We start from the raw sequence: 6248 nt of genomic DNA on the forward strand, positions 1-6248 counted from the left end.
TAATTCCTCTCAGTTCCACAATATCAGAAGTCATTTGTCTGATATAACCAACTGTATGTATTTGTGATAATGTCAATAGTATTTTCTTTTACTATATATATATATATATATATATACTATCCATTTATACTAACATACACATTGAATTTTTTTTTTTTTATTTTATAAAACAACAACAACAACAACAACAACAACAAAATCCAATACCACATGAGTGGTGTATGGGGGAGGTGAGATGTAGACAATCATTCCTCTATCTGAGAATAAAGACAAGTCATTTCTCCACCCAGAGTAAAACACTCTCAAGAGTAGAGAAAGTCATCTCTCTCTTTATTCAACGGATAAAGAGATTGCTTCCGAGAGGACCTCCGACCTTTAAGTAGGAAAAAGTAAAAAAAAAAAAATACTAAAATAAAAATAATAATAGACGCCATGAAAATGGTATAATCAAATTTCCATGGGTTTGAAATCCTGCCTGAAATTTAATTTAGGCTCTAAGAGTCAGTCAAGTCGCCAATAAATCGACGATTGATGTCGACTCCTAAGTAAAAGGTGATGGTAAATAATCAGGCTTGAGTAATGAAAAAAGCATTTAGGAAGAACTCCTAAGTAACATATTGCAAACTACAGTTGCTAAACAACATGCTCCAATTAAGCAAGAATCAACCTCGAAACGTAGAGGAAGACCACCAAAGTACAAATTTTCTGATGATGAAATGATACCGTTGTATTTACCTGATGATATGAATGTCAACATAAGAGATGACGATGGTGATAATAACAAATTTTCTGAAAGAAGTGAAGGTAATTAAAGAGTTTTCCATAATAGATTGTGTTTGACATTTAATCAACATTTTTCATTAAACGTATGTATGTATGTATGTATGTATGTATGTATGTATGTATATATGTATGTATGTATGTATGTATGTATGTATGTATATACTTATATATAATTGGTACATATATATATATATATATATATATATATATATATATATATATATATATATATATATATATATATATATATATATATATACACACACACATATATATATACACACATTGTAACAACCCAACCCGTTAACCAACCAAAAATGCGAAATAAAAAAAAATTTAAACTGAACTGTCCAGATGGGGTGTGCGACGCGCAGCCCCACCTGTGCGCGGCGCGCACAGGGCCTGGCAGCCAGCTGTCCACGTTTTCCAATTTTCGTAAAAAGTTCTCTTTCTTCCCGACACTTTTGGACGAAACGCTTTTAACCACATGTTATATTAGGTAAAACTAACACGTTCCAATAATAAAAAGAGTTTTACGACGCAGGGCCCACATATGCCCAAATTACCCTTTAAGTACAACGTACAAGTTTCGACCACATGACTTTTAATACAAAATAAAGACCGAGCATGGTGATTGAGAATATGCTACCCAATCCTAATCAAATCCAAAAGCAAGATCTTCTAAGCAACTACGCAATTCCACTAGTCCCCACGCTTACCCGAGCCACCGCATCCATGCAAATCTATAAAAATGTAAACAACGAGAGAGTAAGCTAACGCTTAGTGAGTGAAAATATACTACATACATATATATGCATAAAATGGACACGCCACACACATAATCAAATACTGCATACCGGAGCATCCAATCATAAAGGCAAGCTAAGCTAAGCATACCGTACGATCACTAAGCAATAAGTTAAGGATACATCAACAACCATAAGTTCACCAACGACGATGTGAACAACGCCAATAAGCTACACCCGGAGGGTTAGCTACATCACAACAATACATTAATATATAACAATATATAAACGTCCAAGGTTAACCCCTTAACCCAATACCGAAAACCAAATACCACAATGAAGATTGGCCGAACTATACGATCCTTAGTAAATCCGCATCCACACGTGACTACTATCTTCATTAACACAACAACATCGAGGTTGGCCGAACTACACGAGCCTTAGTGAATCCGCAAACACACGAGATCACTACCTCAATAAGATGACCGAACTACACGCGTCATTGTGAATTCGAACTACACGAGATTCACTTTCACAATTCAATAAGATGACCGAAACTACACGCGTCATCGTGAATCCGCATCCACACGTGACTCACTTCTCAAAATCAAAACCCTTCGCCATTGGGGTTATATCATCCACATCACAACCACGTGTGATAACGTACACATAAAATGTGCACCTCGCCAAAGGTGGTCAACCAAAATGCACAACCGTGCCATTTGGACCTATACACAAGTCCATCAAATCCACCTATATGTGAAGTGAGCTCTATAACCGAGAACCACTTCACCCGACCCGCACCCATCCTATACATACATATGCACATAGGATGTTAACACTCACCTTGTTGCCTTGATGAATGCCACCGAATAATCCGCAACCCGTCAATGGAAAGTACCTATTTCATTATCACAATACAACAACACACTTAAAGTGGATTTACAAACCAACTCAATTCGACACTTAGTGTAAATTTGACCAATTGCACTTACAAACACAAAACACGCCCAAATTAACCAATAATCACTAACACAAGTCAGAATGGTCCTTATATGCCAATTTAACCCAATCGTAAGTGTTAAACACATGATTCTCAAAATCACCCATAAACCCTAATTTTGACTTATTTCAAAATTAGTCTTTCAAATACACTATAATGGGTTCCAACACTTCCATAATCACTAAACCTAGTGATTAAACCCAATTACGAGTCCTAATCATGGCCAATTTGTTCACCAACCCAAAACCCACCAACAACAACCATAAACCTGATTACTAGCATCACTAAACTCACTTCAAGAGTTTAAATGAGTTTATCTACAATTTAAGTTCAAACTCTAACTTGAATATCAAAATCAAAAAATGAAATTCGGAGTTAGAACTTACCACAACAACTAAAATGTAGCTATGAATGAGGTGAACAACTTTAACACTTGAGCTTTTGATCAAACCAAGCTTCTTCTTCTCCAAAACCCCAATTCTCTCTCTAGAAATCTACTTCTCTCTCTAGATAGTTGAGAGTGTGTTTGTGGATGTGAAAATGATCCAACAATGGATCCAAACCAGCTGATATGGCATGAGATCCGGCCTCATGTGAAAAGACCAAAAAGCCCCTCATTAAACTCTAAAAAGGAAAAGACAGGATTCTGTCACTGGCATAGTGCGCGGCGCGCTCCCATGGGTGTGCGCGGCGTGCACCCATGTCTGGGCAGTTTCTGAACTTTTAACTTTACACCACGTTTCACGCCCTTTATGCACACCATTTATACTTTCTGTACAATCGATATTAGGGTCTTACACACACACACACACACACACACACACACATATATACATATATATATATATATATATATATATATATATATATATATATATATATATATATATATATGTATATATATATATATATATACATATATATATATATATATGTATATATATAGTGTATATATATATATATATATATATATATATATATATATATATATATATATATATGTATATATATATATATATATACATATATATGTATATATATATGTATATATATATATATATACACTAATATATCTCTAAACCATTACATGATATATAGTGTATTATTAAATACAATTACTTAATACAATTTTTTATTTTTCCACATAATATAGAGATCTTGGTGATCCTATATATATGCACTTCATGTAAAGCACGTTTGTGGGAATCGGAAGCAATGCGAGGAAATCTATCTTTTACTAGAAAAGCTTATTATCTATGTTGTTTAAATGATAAAGTAGAACTGCCACCTTTGAATGATCCACCACAGATGTTGTTATATCTATTTACTGGTGCAAGCGAACATAGAAAGAACTTTATTGAAAATATACGACGGTATAACATGATTTTTAGTTTTACATCCATTGGTGGAAAGATTGATCATTCTATAAACAACGGCAGGGGTCCATATGTATATCGTATGCAAGGTCAAAATTATCACATGCTAGGCAGCTTACTACCCGAGCCAGGTCAAGATCCACGATTTTGCCAACTATATATGTAAGACCCGAATATTTATTTTGTATACTTGTTTATAAAAGACATATGAGATCGGGCTTCGTTTAATATTTATATGGAATTAATATGCAAAGGAATCTGGTTCAGCTGTGTTGCGCGCCGCGCAGGGTTGGGGCGCGCCGCGCCGATTGCTGCTGACAGAACCCTCTTTATTTTTAATTGTTTTAATGAGGGGTAAAAGGGTAAAATCACATGGGGCCGGATTTGTGAAGCTTATGAGCTAGTTTGGATCAGTTTTGGATCCCATTCACATCCACTCATCATCTTCATCCATTCTTAGAGAGAGAGAGAGAGAGGCTTAGAGAGAGATTGAAGGTTTTGGCGAGGAAGAAGCTCGAATCGTTCAAAGTCTCGGGTTTTAAAGTTGTTCTCCTCATTCCTAGCTACGTTGTGGTGGTATTGGTAAGCTCAAACTCCGAATTTCATTTGTTTAACTTGATATTCAATTTAGGGTTTTGAGTTAATTTGTTGAGTAACCCACTTAGGTGATGAAATGGGTTTATGGTGACTAGTTATTCTTGTCACTTGGCGGGTTTTGGGTTGGATGACATTTTGGCCTTGATTAGGCTTTGGTTTGGAGTTTAATCACTTGGATTAGTGATTATGGAAGTATTGGAACCCATTTAGGGTAATTTGGGTGACTAATTGTGACTTTGGGTCAAATTAGGTTCGGTGGTAATTATGACCGAATTGGCGATTTAATGATGTTTATAAACTTAAAATGGATTAAGTTGAAGTATAGAACCGAGTTAAATGTGTTTAGGTGTCAAAACTTGTAAAGGACGAGATTTTGACCTTTATGGGTCAAAATTAGGGTTTAAGTGTCAAAATGGGTATGACACGTGTTTAACACTTGAGTTCGAGTTTAATTGGCGTATTAGGACCATTCTCACTTGTTTTAGTGATTATTGGTTAGTTTTGGGCACGGTTTGTGCTTGGAAGTGCATTTGGGTCGAAATTGCACTAAGTGACGAATTGGGTTGATTTGTAAACCCACTCTAAGTGTATTGTTGTAATTGTGATAATGGAATAGGCACTTTCCATTGGCGAGTTGCGGATTACTTGGAAGCACTCTTCAAGACTTCAAGGTGAGTGATATTATCCTATGTACATATGTATGTGTAGGATGGGTGCGGGTCGGGTGGAGTGATTCTCGGCTATAGAGCTCACTTCACATGTAGGTGGACTTGATGGACTTTTGTATAAGTCCAATTGGCACGGTTGTGCGTTTGGTTGACCATCTTTGGCGAAGTACACGTTCGTGTGTACATTATCACACGTGATTGTGATTTGGATGTTGTAGCCCCGATGTGGTGGATTTTATAATCCCGTGACCGTGGGTTTGAGTTGGAGATGTGAATCGCGTGTGGTTTCGGATTCACGATGACGCGTGTGGTTTCGGTCATCTTATCAAATGAATCTCGTGTAGTTCGGATTCATGGTGACTCGTGTAGTTCGGTCATCTTATTGAGGTACTAATCTCGTGTGGTTTCGGATTACTAAGGCTCGTGTAGTTCGGCCAACCTCGATGTTGTGAAGATAGTAATCTCGTGTGGTTTCGGATTACTAAGGTTCGTGTAGTTCGGCCAATCTTCATTGTGGTATTTGGTTCTCGGTATTGGGTTAAGGCGTTAACCTTGTTCGTTTATATTGTTATATATTAATGTATTGTTGTGTTGTAGCTAACCCTCCGGGTGTAGCTATTTGGCGTTGTTCACATCGTCGTTGGTGAACTTATATTGTTGTTGTATCTTTAACTCGTTGCTTAGAGATCGTACGGTATGCTTAGTGTAGCGCCTTATATGGATGCCTCGGTATGCGGTATTTGTTATTTTGTGTCGTGTCCATTTTATACATATATATGTATGTAGTATATTATCATTCACTAAGCGTTAGCTTACCCTCTCGTTGTTGACTCTTTTTATAGATTGCATGCGGATGGTGGCTCGGGTAAGCGCGAGGATTAGAGGACTTGCATAGTTTGCGTAGAAGGCTTGTTTTTGGATTTATTAGGATTGGGTAGCGTATCCCCAATCGCCATGCTCGGCTTTGTTTTGTATTAAAAGTCTTATGGTCGAAAATTGTATTTTGGTACTTAAGGGGTAATTTGGGTTAACGTGGGCCCCGCTTCGTAAACTAAATTTTATTAATGGAACGCGC

The sequence above is a fragment of the Rutidosis leptorrhynchoides genome, chromosome 8 (genome assembly GCF_046630445.1).
Source record: "Rutidosis leptorrhynchoides isolate AG116_Rl617_1_P2 chromosome 8, CSIRO_AGI_Rlap_v1, whole genome shotgun sequence".
Lineage (NCBI taxonomy): Eukaryota > Viridiplantae > Streptophyta > Magnoliopsida > Asterales > Asteraceae > Rutidosis > Rutidosis leptorrhynchoides.